Raw genomic sequence first — 14136 nt, 5'->3', positions numbered from 1 at the left:
CTTAGGAAAAGATTTCTCTGAGTAAGGATGTATGTGCTTTGTTTGTTCTGGATTCCACTAAAATTTTAAGGAGTCACAATTACCTGGATCTTATACAATTGACTTACTAGAGACAGAGTGTTAAAAATGTGGCCTTTAGACTTAGGCACTCTTGGATTTGAGTCCTTTCTTCAACGCTGAGTGTGTGGACTTCAGGCAAGTCACTGCTTTCAGCCTACCTATGTTTGCTTGTCAATAAAATACAGATAATACACTCAACACCCACTTAGGAAGTTACTTAGTAGAATGGTAAGGGAAGAGCTCTTCTGTGCATCTCCTCTGCTCTCAGCTCCGTGCTCTGGTCATCAGATATGCAGGGTCTTTTCCTTACACCCAGCAGCTCTCCAGCTCAGGCAGACACAGACTGGGTGTCCTCCTGTTAATTGGGTCCCAGTGCCATCTCCTCGATCAGGGCTTAGTCCCACAGGACTGTCCCCAGGCTAAGGGCTTGTTAGTACATCTAGGGCTTGTTAGTACATCTAGTTCAGTGTCATCTTTGTTAGCTAGTCATTTTCTTGACAAGATTTGTTGACAGGTCTTGGATTTTCTGCTAGAGCTTCATTAATTTCAGTTACTTCTCCTGATAAAGGAGAACAGAATTCACTAGCAGGTTTCACACTTTCTAAAGCACCAGACTAATCTTTTTTATTCATTTTTGTCCCAACTTCAGGGAAACTACAGTAAGCAACAGTTCCCTTGCTCCCTTTGCAAAATTGCTGTTTCCCACTGTTTCAGTAACATTTTCTGTTGTTACCCATTAATCTTTGTGAATTGACACACTGACAGCAGAGTGGGCCTGTGTGTGGTGCCTGAATAGCAGCCCCTCCCCAGGGCTGAGCAGTCAGAGTGCTGAGGTGGCCCATTCTTTCAGCGTAGCACCATGTTGGGAGGGGGGTGAGGAGTGGAGGGGGCGGGCACTGTGCAGCTCCTCAGACTGAAGCGACCTGGCTGGACTGAGTGCAGGGGCTAGTAATTACATTTTTATGTGATGTGAAATGTGCACATATTTCAGTGAACTTTTCAAAGAGATAACTGGTTGAAATTATTAAAATAGTTGACTGAAAATAAACAAGATTTTTTTCACTGTTAATTTGCATTTCAGTGATTTAATGTATAATTCTCAGCCTTGTAAAATTTACCATAAACAGCTTTGTTGTTAAATCACTGAATTACATCTAAAGGTGGTTATTAATATGGTTAATTTGTTGATGTACTTGTTACTTTCAGATTTGAGATTATCAATAAGAGTTATTTTCTGAGATGTGATAATATTTATCAATTGATGGTTAAGTGTTTGCCACTACTGCTGGCCTGTTGACAGTTGTTTGGTTAGTAATTCTGGATCTTTGTGGTCAAATTGGGTTTTACTTGTTTTTTTAGTTGTGTTGTGCATTTTTATCCAGTCTGACAACTTCAGTCTTTCACATTTACATTGATGTGATTGTGTTGAAATCTACCATTTTGAAAGCTGTTGGTTCCAATTGTTTTTTTCCATCCTTGTACTTGTTAAGTATTATTTTATGATTCCATTCAACTTCTGTTGACTTATTATTCATATGTCCTTTAAAAATGTTGAGGCCCTCCCCATCCTGGGAACACACCTGTGCCTTTCCCTTCCACTGCTCCTCAGATGCGAGTCTCCTAAAGTCTGAAGGAAGGATCCCACGAGAAGTGTGTGGGGGGTGGAGGGTGGGGAGGCAGTGGGCGGTAGCAGCTCCTCTCTGACTGAGACCTGCCTTGGCTCACTTCTTTCCGGGAATGTTTCTAGAGAGCCAAAGCAGCCCGCTTAAACTCTTTCCTGGTGCTTCTGTCCTAAGCCTTTTCTTTGTTTCATTGTCCCTGCTTTAATAAATGTACTCTCAGGATTAAAAAAGAAATGTTTAGTGGTTGCCCTAGAGTTTACAATACACATTTAATCACACTTTCAAATACTGTTAATTGCTTCAGGTGTGGTGTAGACTTGTGTAACAGTTTACTCCTAATTACTTGATACCCTCCTTTGTATTATTTTTGCTGTATGTGTTATAAATGCACAATGCTTGATACTTTTTTGCTTTAGATAGTTGTCTTTTAGAGCAATGGAGATAAGAAATAAAGAATTGCATACTTTGTACCATCTCAAAGGCTATTTCTTTGTATAAATCTCAGTTCCTGTCCAGTACTGTACATTTTTCTGTTGGAAGAATTTCTTTTATCACTTCTTGTAATGTAAATATGTTGCCAATTTTCTATTTTTGTTTGTCTCAGAAAGCCTCTTTTTAAAAAATTAATAATGTTTTATTTGTCAAAATGTACAGCTGGTGGGACCTGTTGTTCATGCATCTTTATCAGCAGCTGGGGCATCCCCACCTTTGATGTTTCCAGTGTAAATTTTTTGAGCTCTGTGCTTTGAATCTAAGTCCTTTACTGAGGAGCTCCTGAGGGGCTCCCTGGCCCAGGAGCCATGGATCTTTAGTCTCTCAGAGACACCAGCTGCGGGTGTAAGCTTATAGTCGGGAACTTCCTTACAGAGTTTGCCATGTGTTGCTTTGTCAGGCAAGACTAGGTTACTGAGCGTGTCCTGAACCTTGCCCCTGGACTACCACTTCTTTCTGGCCTCACCCCCAGACTTGTCCACTGGGTCTTTGTCTTTCGCAGCTGACTCCTCAGCATTTATATTCCTTCTGTTGGCCTTGGGCGGCACAGTGAAACTCCAAGAGCAGCTGCTTCCAGAGCTACCTCGGTAAGATGCTGAACCCCTCTAAAAAAAAGGAGAAAGTCTTTACTTCTCTGTTTTTATGGTGATTGCTTTATTGAGATATAACGTACATACCATATAATTCATTCATCATACAGTACATTCATCATCTGAAGTGTACAGTGGTTTTTAGTACATTGACAAGTGTGTAGTCATCTCCACAGTCTAATTCTAGAGCGTTTTCGCTCCTCATTCCACCCAGCCCTAAGCAGCTGCTAAATCTCTTTGGTCTGTCTACATATATTTTCCTGTTATGGACATTCTGTGTATCTGGAATCTCATCATAATGTGTGGTTTTTTTTGACTGACTTCCTTCGTTTAGCTTAATTTCAGCTGTATTCATGTTTTGGCATGTATCATTACTTCATCTTGTTATTGCTAAGTAATATCCTATTATATTGCTATACCATAATTTGTCCATTTATCATTTGGTGTACATTTGGATTGTTTGTACTATTCGGCTATTATGACTAAAGTTGCTCTGAATATTCAAGTACAAGTGTTAGTGTGGACATAGGTTTTTATTCTCTTGGGCATGTACTTAGGGGTAGAATTCCTGGTTCATATGGTAACTCAATATTTAATTACTTCAGAGACTGCCAGACTGTTTTCTAAAGTGGCCACACTTTTAACATTCCACTAGTACTGCGTGAGGATTCTGATTCCTCCTCATCTCGGCAACACTTCTTTCTTAATGGCCATGTCAGTGGGCGTGCAGTGCTGTCTCACTGTGCATGTGATGTGCTCCTATGACTAATGGAGTTGAGCATTTTTTCATATGCCTGTTGGTCCTTTGTGTGTCTTCTTCAGAGAAATGTCTATTCAGATCTGTTGCTCATTAAAAGGCATTATTATTATGGTAAAATACACAAAACACAAAACATACTATTTTAACCATTTAAAATGTGTTTATTATGAAGTGTTGAATTTTGTTAAATGCTTTGACTGTTGAGATAATCATGTAGGCTTTTTCTTGATTTGATGTATTAATTGATTTTCATATGTTAAATCAGCCATGCATTCCTGGAACAGATTCTACTTTGACGAACACAATCAAAAAAGATCTAACTAAATGAAGACTTGATAAATAAATATTTCTTTTTACTCTCTTCTTGCTGGCATGGTTTCAGAGAAGTCAGATGTAATTCTTATCTTTATTTTTCTATAGGTGAGGTTTTTTCCCTGTGGTTGGTTTCTTTCAGAATTTTTTCGTTATATAGTTTGAAAATGATATGCCTAGGTATATGTTTTTGTTTGTTTGTTTGTTTTAAATATTTTATTTTATTTTTAGAGAGAGGGGAAGGGAGAAAAGGAGAGAAATGTGTGTGTTTGCCTCTCATGCGCCCCCTCCTGGGGACCTGGCTTGCAACCCAGGCATGTGCCCTGATGGAATCAAACTGGTGACCCTTTGCTTTGTAGTCCGGCACTCATTCCACTGAGCCACACAAGCTAGGACATTTTGTTTGTTTGTTTTTGTATTTTTCCTGTTTTGTGTTGTCTGAGCTTCTTGGATCTTTGGTTTAGTATTTGACAACAACTTGGGGGAAATTCTGAGTCATTGTTTCACATATTTCTTTTGCTCTTTTCATTCTGGTAATTCTATTATGTGTTTATTACTCCTTTTGTAATTGTCCCCAAGGCATTGGGTGGTCTATTTTATTCTTTTCACTCTTTGTTCTCTTCGCTTTTTAATTTTGGAAGTTTCTATTACTATGACCTTAAAGCTCATATTTTTTCTCAGCTGTGTTCAGTCTACTAATCAAGGCAGTCTTCATTTCTTTTCCACGTTTTTGATCTGTAATATTTCTTTTTGGTTCTTTGTTAGGATTTCCGTCTCTATCACAGTCCCCATCTGCCCTTATATGCTTTCTGCTTTACCTGTTTTACCTGTTAGAGCCCTTAGCATATTCATCATAATCATTTTAAATTCTCAGTTTGATGATTCCAGCATCTCAGCTATATCTGTTTCTGGTGTTTACTCTGTCTTTTCTTTTTTCTTTTTAATATTTTATGTATTTATCTTTTAGAGGGGAAGGGAAGGAGAGAAATATCAATGTATGGTTGCCTCTCATGAGTTCCTTGCTGGGGACTGGCCTGCAACCCAGGCATGTGCCCTGACTGGGAATCGAACTGTGATCGTGTGGTTCACAGGCCCGAGCTCAATCCACTGAGCTACACCAGCCAGGGCAGGACTCTGTCTTTTCAAATTGTGTTTTTTTTGCATTTTAGTATGTCTTGTAATTTTTTCTTGTTTTTTTTTTTTAATTGATAGTTGGTTATGATGTACCAGGTAAAAGAAACTACTAGTAAATAGGTCTTCAGTAATGTAGTATAAAGTGTGGGGGCAGGTAAAACTTTTTTAAAAAAGATTTTACTTAGTTTTATTTTTAGACTGGGGGAAGGGAGGGAGAAGAGACAGAAACATCAATGTGTGGTTGCCTCTCATGTGGCCCCCACTGGGGACCTGGCCCACAACCCAGGCATGTGCCCTGACTGGGAATCAAACTGCTGACCCTTTGGTTCACAGCTCACACTCAACCCACTGAGCTACACCAGCTAGGGTGACAGGTAAAACTTCTGATGGGCCTATGATTAGGTCTATCTTTCAGTGAGCCTGTGCCTCTGGTCTTTCAACATCAAGTGTTTCTCAGTTCCTCCCCTCCCCCTTAGATGGGACAGGATGGCTAGAGTAGATGGGAGTTTGGCATTTCCCTTTTCTCAGGTCAGTTAGTCTGAGACACTTCAAACTCTGGTTAATTATTTTCTCTAACGGCAGGCCTTGTGGAAAAGAACAGTACTTGGGCATATTTCAATATGGTTCCTTTTCTCCTCTCTCTGTGGAATGTTTAAGAGGATGTTTCCCCCACATTTATTGTAAGAGCCTGATTGAGCTCTTAGAGGTAAAACTCACAAAAATGTGGGGACCCCCTGTGACTGAATCCCTCTGGAGGTTTTTTCTTTAAAGATTTTATTTGTATATCTTTAGAGAGGGAGGGAAGGTGAGAAGGAGAGAAACATCAGCGTATGGTTGCCTCTCGTGAGTCCCCTCCTGGGAACTGGCCTGCAACCCAGGCATGTGCCCTGACTGGGAATCGAACCACGATCGTGTGGTTCACAGGCCCGAGCTCAATCCACTGAGGTACACCAGCCAGGGCTGGAGGTTTTAACTCTTAAACTTGTCCACAGTGAGCCTCCAGCAATATTGCACTTGCAGTTTAGATTTTCATATCCTGGCACTGGTTTACGTCGAATTTCCACTCTTGAACCCTTGCTCTGACAAGCCATGACTCTGTATTCCCTGTCTGTTTCTCTGTCTTGGGGGCATCTGTTTGTCCTGTGTCCATTTCTTTCAGGGATCCAAGAAGAGTTACTGACTTCAGTCTGTTCAGCTTTGTACTTGCCATTAGGACAGAGTGGCAATTTACAAACTCCTTATGAACCAGAAATTGGTGTGTGGGCCTCACATTATATTTTCATTCGGTTTCTACATACTTTATCATTTTTGTATCTTTATGATTAGTGCTTGGATAACTTCTGAGTCTCTTGAGTTAACATACCATAAGTTACTTAACTATTTTCTTGTTTTAGGCATGTAAGTCAGTGTTCTTAATAGCTAAAATTGTGCCGAACATCTTTTTGTGTGTAGCACTTTTCAGCGATTGTTTAGGTTAAATTCCCTGGTATCCCTTTGAGAATGTGCATCTGTAAGGGTTTTGACACAATGCCTTATTGATTAAAAAAAGTTTTATAAATTTATACTCTAACTGGCAATATATAGGCATATCAGCTTTATCACAGTTGCAGAGCCATATTGTTTTAGAAAAGAAGGTTCTTAGGAAAAGATTTGGGTGGGAAAATAATTTGTCAGGTTTATATTTTTATTATATGAAATGTTCTCTTTCAGCCATTCTAAGTACTCACAAATCATACAGGTTTTCTTGATACGTACTATCCAGTTTTGTGTTCTGGATTATTAACAGTCTGTTTGCACATCTCATTGGGAGGCTAACTCGAATGTTGGGAGACATTAGTCATTATAAATTATTGGCCAGCATAATCACACAAGTTGTGTACTGCTCTGTGTTTAGTTTAGCAGACTCATTTAAGCTGAGGTGGCCACTTCATTTGGAGATTCTAAGGTTCATACTTGCTGGCATTTTCCTTAAGGAGATCGGAGACCAGCACCAGTGTCCAGGTACACAGTATAAATTGCCTGCTCAAGATTACACAACTGAGGTGGCAAAATCAAGATTTAAACCCAAGTTTTCTGGCTCTGAAACTTCCTTCATATGACCTAGAAAACAGAATCACACCGTGTGACTAATTTAAGTTCTTGGTTTTTTTTTTGTCATTCAAATCTTAGTTTATTTATTTTTTAAGTATTCTTTTTTTAATATGTTTTATTGATTGTGCCATTAGAGTTGTCCCATTTCCCNTCTTAGTTTATTTATTTATTTATTTAATTAATTTTATTTTTATTTATTTATTTATTTATCTTTAGAGGGGAAGGAGAGAGGGAGAGAAACATCAATGTATGGTTGCCTTTTGTGCGCCCCCTGCTGGTAGTTAGCCTGCAAGGAACCAGCCTGCAACCCATGTATGTGCCCTGACTGGGAATTGAACCTCGATCCTCTGGTTCGCAGGCCCGTACTCAATCCACTGAGCTACGCCAGCCAGGGCTAGTTTATTTATTTTTTAAGTATTCTTTTTTTAATATGTTTTATTGATTGTGCCATTAGAGTTGTCCCATTTCCCCCCCCTTCATTCCCCTTCACCCTGCATGCCCACTCCCCCCATTCCCCCCCTTTAGTTCATGTCCATTTGTCACAAGTTCTTTAGGTTCCATATTTCCCGTACTATTCTTGCCCTCCCCCCTGTCTATTTTCTACCTACCGTCTATGCTACTTAGTCTCTGTACCTTCTCCCCCCTTCTCCTCCTCCCACTCCCCTGTTGCTAACCCTCCATGTGATCTCCATTTCTATGGTTCCACTCCTGATCTAGCTGTCTGCTTAGTTTGCTTTTGTTTTAGGTGTGGTTGTTAATAACTAAGGTTGCTGTCCTTTCACTTTTCATATTTTTATCTTCTTTTTCTTAGCTAAGTCCCTTTAATATTTCATATAATAAGGGGCTTGGTGATGATGAACTCTTTTAACTTGACCTTATCTGAAGCACTTTATCTGCTTCTAAATGAAAGCTTTGCTGGATAGAGCAATCTTGGATGTAGGTCCTTGCCTTTTCATGACTTGGAATCCTTCTTTCCAGCCCCTTCTTGCTTGTAAGAAGGCAAGGTCTCTTTTGAGAAATCAGCTGACAGTCTGATGGGAACTCCTTTGTAGCTGACTGTCCCCTTATCTCTTGGTGCTTCTAGGATTCTCTCTTCATTTTAATCTTGGCTAATGTAATTATGAAAAGCCTTGGTGTGTTCCATCTTGGGTCCAACTTCTTTGGGACTCTCTGAGCTTCTTGGACTTCTTGGAAGTCTATTTTTTTTTTTGCCAGATTGGAGAAGTTCTTCTTTACTATTTGTTCAAATAAGTTTTCCACTTGTTGCTCTTTCTCTTCCCCGTCTGATACCCCTATAATTTGGATGTTGGAATGTTTAAAGATGACCTGAAGGTTCCTAAGCCTCTCCTCATTTTTTTGAATTCTTGTTTCTTCATTGTTTTCTGTTTGGTCATTTTTTTCTTCCTTCTGGTCCACTCCATTGATTTCAGTCCCAGTTTCTTTCCCATCACTATTGTTTCCCTGTGCATTTTGCTTCATTTCACTTAGTGAAGCCTTCATTTGTTCCTCTAATTTGTGACTAAAATCAGCCAATTCTGTGAGTATCCTGATCACCAGTATTTTGAACTGTGCATCTGATAGGCTGGCTATTTCTTGGTCCCTTAGAAGTATTGGCTCTGGGGCTTTAAGCTGTTCTTCTTCCTGAGCCATAATGTTTTGGTCTGTTTGCACTTGTTATGTATGAGGGGTGGAGCCTTAGGTATTCACCAGGACAGGGCAACCTAGGTCTCTGGGTTGTGATGCTGTATGTGGGGGTGGGATCAGAGAGGGGCAATGTTGTTTTTTTCTGCTCTCTCTTGGATTTTGGTCCCCTCTGCTGCTTTCCATAAGCAAATTGGGCCCTTCTGGTGCTAGTTCCCAGATGTGTGGGCTTGTGCACCCTCCAGAACCCTGTGGGTCTCTTCAGTGAACTCTCTGTCATCCTAGGAGCCTCTCCTAGCACTTCGACCCCTGAAAGTTTTTCCAATTGGTGCTTTTAGGCTTTATTTCCCGGAGCTGAGGCCCTGGTTTGCACAGTCTATCTTGCTGCTTGCTCCTTTGCCTGGTTTACCTGCACTCGAATATGTGACCGTGGTCTGCCTGCCGCCGTGCACTCTCACTGGCTCTGCCCGTTGCCACCCCATGCCTGGGATCTGCCAACAGTCTCCTGCACGCTTGGGTCGGTCGCTTTTTCCTGCGAGATGGAAACACCGAGGTATAATGTTTCCACCTATGCCTCCATCTTGGCTGGAAGTCCTAAGTTCTTGTTTTAATAGTGGGGCAAGGAGAGAAGAGTCTGGAAAATACTTCAGTTAATATAGCAAAGGCTCATCTCTCCAGAACCTTTAGAGAATAGGATGTTTTGAAAAGCAGAGTATTACAAAGAACTCGAACTTCCTTTGTATTATGCTGTTTTGGGTTCTCTTAAATTGAACAAAAAGGATGTAATCAGCTTTTTCTGTGCGACTCAGTGACTTTGGTAGGAATGTCAGTCTTCAGCTAGTCTAGTGGTTTGTAGTGGCGTCTCATTTCATTTTCCTGATGACTAATGACCTTTTCATGTGCTTATTGGTCATTTTTATATTTCCTTTTGTGAAATATATGTTCAGATCCCTTGCTCATTATTTAAAAAATTAGATTGCTTGTTTTCTTATCAAATTGTAGGATTTCTGTATATATTCTGGATATAAGTCCTTTGTCTGATTATATGTCTTGTGAATATGTTCTCCCATTTTGTGGCTTACCTTTTTATTTTCTCAACAAAGAGAGGTTTTAAATCCTGATTAGGTCTTTTTTTTTCTTTTTCTAGATCTTGTCTAAGCAACCTTTAACTACTTCAAGTTTATAAAGGTTTTCATGTATGGTTTTTTCCTAGAGTTTTTACAGTTTTAGCTTTTACATTTAGACATATCCATTCTGAGTTAATTTTTTAATATTGTATGAGATAAAGGTTTTAAAGTTTATTTTTTCTTTATAGAACATCCAGTTGTTTTAGTACAATTTGTTGAAAAGCCTGTTCTTGTTGAAAATCAATCTGAATCTCTTTCTGAATTTTGTATTATGTTTCATTAAATGAACCTGTTGGGATTTTTGGTGGTATTTGCTGTATCTATAAATCAATTTGGGGAGAATTGGTTTTTTATTTTCTAAATTACTTGGTATTTTTTTCTTTATTCTTTGGTAGAATTTACCAGTGACAAATGTCAGATGTCTCTGGGATTTTCTTTATGGGAAAGTTTTTAATTACAAATTCAATTTCTTTAATAGGTATATGGCTATTCATATTTTCTGTTTCTTTTGTGTCAGTTTTAATACTGTGTTTTTAATTTTTGTTTTAGTTTGTTTCCACAAATCATTATTTCTCAGTCCTTTTTTCATTGTTGTTCTGCACAGGATCCTTTTTAGACATTTTTTCCTAACCACCCCATGAATTTTTAGTACTACAGCTAAGGCTCTATATCCTGTTTATGTACTGATTGTATATCTGAGTTTTCTGTATAAGAGAGTAAGATTTTTGGACCTCCAAGAACCAATTCTTGTCATCTTCAGGGATGATGTCATCCCTGTTGAGAATCTATGATCCAAGTTGTCAGATTTATTGGCATAAATCTGTCCATGTTTTCCATTATTACTTACTCTTTTCATGATTCTAGAATCTATAGTGATACATCTCTCCTTTTATCCCTGATATTGTTAATTTGTGTTTTCTTTCTTTTTTTGATCAGCCTAGTTAGAGTTTTATATATTTTATTGACCTTTTCATAGAACCAAATTTTTTATGATACCAATTTAATTTCTTTTTCTTTTTTCTTCTTATATTATCATTTTTCCCTCAGGCCGTCTTCCACCTATACCCATCCCCCATTTTATTCTTCAATTGCAGTTAACATTTAATACTATTTTTTATTCATTTCAGGTGTACAAAATAGTAGTTGGACAATTATATCATTTACAAAGTGACATCCCTGATAATTCTAATACCCACCTGGCACCATACACAGTTATTACAATACTATTGACTCTATTCCCTAAGCTGTTCTTTATTATCTCCATGACTATTTTGTAGCTACCAGAGTGTCCTTCTTAATCATTAACCTTTACCTTTTTCATCCAAATTATGCTCCCCCGCCCCCAGTCTGGCAACCCTCAGTTTATTCTGTGTATCTATGAGTTTGCTTCTGTTTTGTCAGTTTATTTTGTTTTTTAGATTCCACGTATAAGGGAAATCATATGGTATTTGTCTTTGTCTGTCTCACTTATTTAACTCAGCATACTACCCTCTGGGTCCATCTGTGTTGTCACATATGGTAAGATTTCATTTTTTTTATGGCTGAGTAATGTTCTGTTGTGTACTTATTACCACATCTTCTTTATCCACTCATCTATGGAATGTGTACTTGGCATGCTTCCATATCTTGGCTATTGTAAATTACTCTGTAATGAACATAGAAGTGCACATATCTTTTTGAATTAGTGTTTTGGATTTCTTTGGATATATACCCAAAAGTGGAATTGCTGGATCATAAGGTAGTTCTATTTTTGATCTTTAGAGGAACTTCTGTACTGTTTGCCATGGTGGCTGCATCAATTTACAATCTAACCAATAGTGCATGAGGGTTCTTGTTTCTCCACATCTTTGCCAACACTTGTTACTTGTTGATTTATTGATGATAGCCATTCTGACAGGTATGAGGTTATATCTCATTGTGGCTTTTAAAATGTATATATTTTATTGATTATGCTGTTATAGTTGTCCCAATTTTCCCCCTTTGTCCCCTTCCCCTGGTGGCCCCCTTTCCCTCCAGCAACCCCCTACCTTAGTTCATGTCCCTAGGTCATGCATGTAAGTTCTTTGGATCTCCATTTCCTATACTGTTCTTAACATCCCCCTGCCTTTTTTGTACCTACTGATTTGTATTTCTTAATTCCTGTACTTTCCCCCCTATTCTCCCCCTTCCCCCTTCCAGCTGATAACCCTCCAAATGATCTCCACATTTATGACTCTTTCTCTTTTGTTTGCTTAGTTTGTTATTTTATGTTCAGTTTTTGATAGTTGTGAATTTGTTGCCATTTTAATGTTCATAGTTTGATCTTTTTTCTTAAAGAAGTCCCTTAACATTTCATGTAATAATGCCTTGGTGATGATGAACTCCTTTAGCTTTACCTTGTCTGAGAAGCTCTTTATCTGCTCTCTGATTCTCAATGATACCTTTGCTGGATAGAGTAATCTAGGTTGTAGGTTCTTGCTTTTCATCACTTTGAATACTTCTTGCCAGTCATTCCTTGCCTGCAAAGTTTCTTTTGAGAAATCAGCTGATAGTCTAATGGGAACGCCTTTGTAGGTAACTCTCTGTTTCTCTCTTGCTGCTTTTAAGAATCTTTATTGTTAACCTTTGCCATTTTAATAATGATGTATCTTGGTGTGGTCGTCTTTGAGTCCAACTTGTTTAGGACTCTCTGTGCTTCCTGGACTTGTATTCCTTTGCCAAATTAGGGAAGTTTTCTTTTGTTATTTTTTCAGTTAAGTTTTCAATTTCTTGCTCTTCTACTTCTAACATCTCTATGATTCGGATGTTGGTGTGTTTGGAGATGTCCCAGAGGCTTCTTAGACTGTCTTAGGGGTTTTTTTAAAAATTATTTTTTCTTCTTGCTGGTCTGGTTGAATAACTTTCTTATGATCCAAATCATTGATTTGAATTTTGGTTTCATTCCCTTCATTGTTGGTTTGCTGTAGATTTTTCTTTATCTCACTTAGTGTAACCTTCATTTCTTTCTGGGTGTTTTTTATGCTGTTGCCATACTCAAGGAGTTCTTTGAGCATCCTTATCACCAGTGTTTTGAACTCTGCATCTGATAGATTGGGTATCTTTATTTCATGTAATTATTTTCCTGGAGTTTTGTTCTGTTCTTTCATTTGGGCCCCATTTCTTTGTCTCCTCATTTTGGCAGCCTCCCTGTGTTTATTTCTGTGTATTATGGTATAGCTGCTTTGACTCCTTGTTCTAGTAGTGTGGCCTACTGTGGAAAAATACACTTGTAAGTTGTATGGGGTGGAGCCTTAAGTAGTCTCCAGTGTGGGGCAACCTGCTTCACCACTTCGTGGCTCTGTGGGGGGCTTAGAGAGAGCCCCCAGTGCTGCTGCCTGGCTTCTGGAGGTTTGCTGGGCACTCTCCCTTTTTCTAGTCACTTCACTTACTCCCTGTATGGGACTGGTACCCTTCCAGCTGTTGCTCTGGTGCTGAATCCCAGAGGTGGTGGGTCTGCGTAAGTTCTATGTCCATGCGGGACCTTTAAGCAGTCTCCTGAAAATCTGACAGTTTCTTCCCTCAACCCGCCCCCCCTGGTTTTTATAACCAGAAGTTGTGGGGATTTATCTTCCTGGTACTGGAACCCTGGCCTGTGTGGTTTGGTTGGGGCTGGAATCTCTGGCTCCTGAAGCATCCCTTCTGATTTTTACCCACCACACATGACTGTGGGAGCATTCTTTAAATCCTTGGTTGTCAGACACAGCTCAATTTTCTAATGGTTCTGGGTGTTACTTGTTTCGAGGTCTAGTTTTAATTTTTTTTTGTAGTTGTGCAAGGAGGGAAAGCATATTTACCTAAGCCTCCATCCTGACTGGAAGTCTCATTGTGGTTTCAATTTGCATTTCTCTAATGATTTGTGACATTGAACATCTTTTCATATGTCTCTTAGCCATAGATATGTCCTCTGTGGATAAGTGTCTTCAAATCCTCTGCCTATTTTTTAAATTGGGTTGTTTGTTTTTGAATGTTGAGTTATATGAGTTCTTTATAAATTTCGGATATTAACCCCTTACTGGATGTGTCATTGGCAAACAAATATTTTCTCTCATTCAATAGGTTGTCTTTCTGGTTTTTTTTAGTTTTTTTTTTTTAAAGATTTTATTTATTCATCTTTAGAGAGGAAGAGAAGGAGGGAAATATCAATGTATGGTTGCCTCTTGTGAGTCCCTTGCTGGGAACTGGCCTGCAACCCAGGCATGTGCCCTGACTGGGAATCCAACCGAGATTGTGTGGTTTGCAGGCCCGGGCTCAATCTACTGAGCTACACCCCCCAGGGCTTGTCTTTCTGT

At 39.0% G+C, this 14136-nt stretch overlaps 1 protein-coding gene and 1 pseudogene across 4 annotated transcripts in view; one reads left to right on the top strand and one right to left on the bottom strand.

The window, feature by feature from the left end:
* UIMC1 (ubiquitin interaction motif containing 1) overlaps positions 1-14136 on the top strand; it is a 140889-nt gene that overhangs the window by 46344 nt on the left and 80409 nt on the right. The gene's annotated exons all lie outside the window — the stretch shown is intronic.
* LOC118999718 (40S ribosomal protein S25-like) lies at positions 2306-13321 on the bottom strand (annotated as a pseudogene).

The sequence above is a fragment of the Sturnira hondurensis genome, unplaced genomic scaffold, assembly GCF_014824575.4.
Source record: "Sturnira hondurensis isolate 20B ecotype Veracruz unplaced genomic scaffold, ASM1482457v3 Scaffold0015262, whole genome shotgun sequence".
NCBI classification, from domain to species: Eukaryota; Metazoa; Chordata; class Mammalia; order Chiroptera; family Phyllostomidae; genus Sturnira; species Sturnira hondurensis.
This window is presented reverse-complemented; position numbering and strand designations above follow the sequence as displayed.